At 44.0% G+C, this 496-nt stretch overlaps 1 pseudogene; it reads left to right on the plus strand.

Moving 5' to 3' along the window:
* LOC102824309 overlaps positions 1-496 on the plus strand; it is a 22,026-nt pseudogene extending 21,530 nt beyond the window's left edge.

Genomic DNA, 496 nt, shown 5'->3' on the forward strand with positions numbered 1-496 from the left:
TAGAACTGTCCTCACTCCCTTGCCTGGAGTGTTCATCACAATTGTTCCCATATCCTAAAGGACCAGAGTGATGGACTTCCCTAGGTTGAATCCCATTATTCTCATGACTCTCCCTACACTCATTACTCATCAGACTGGGATGGGAATTAAGTAAATTATCAATTAAAGATCAGTTAGGTAAACCATTGAGTTCATGTTCTCCCTACGCCTTCTCTGAAGGAGGCCTGCCATGGCCACTGAGAATGTGAGAATGAAGACAGGAGGGACAGAGGTTTAAAGACTTCAGATCATTAGTGGGCACAGGGAATCTCAGAGAGAGTATATGGAAATCCTGGAATTGCACTCCTATGTGCCTTTTCCCATGATTCTTCATGCCTGTTTACTTCCAGAACCGTTGTGCTTCACACTATGCTTTTCCATCCTGGGAAGTTTCTTAAGTATCAAGACACTGCTGGTGTTTGCTCTCATCTATGTCTACAGGAAGCAGAGGATCTGA

This window comes from Chrysochloris asiatica, unplaced genomic scaffold (assembly GCF_000296735.1).
Source record: "Chrysochloris asiatica unplaced genomic scaffold, ChrAsi1.0 scaffold00304, whole genome shotgun sequence".
Classification (NCBI taxonomy): domain Eukaryota; kingdom Metazoa; phylum Chordata; class Mammalia; order Afrosoricida; family Chrysochloridae; genus Chrysochloris; species Chrysochloris asiatica.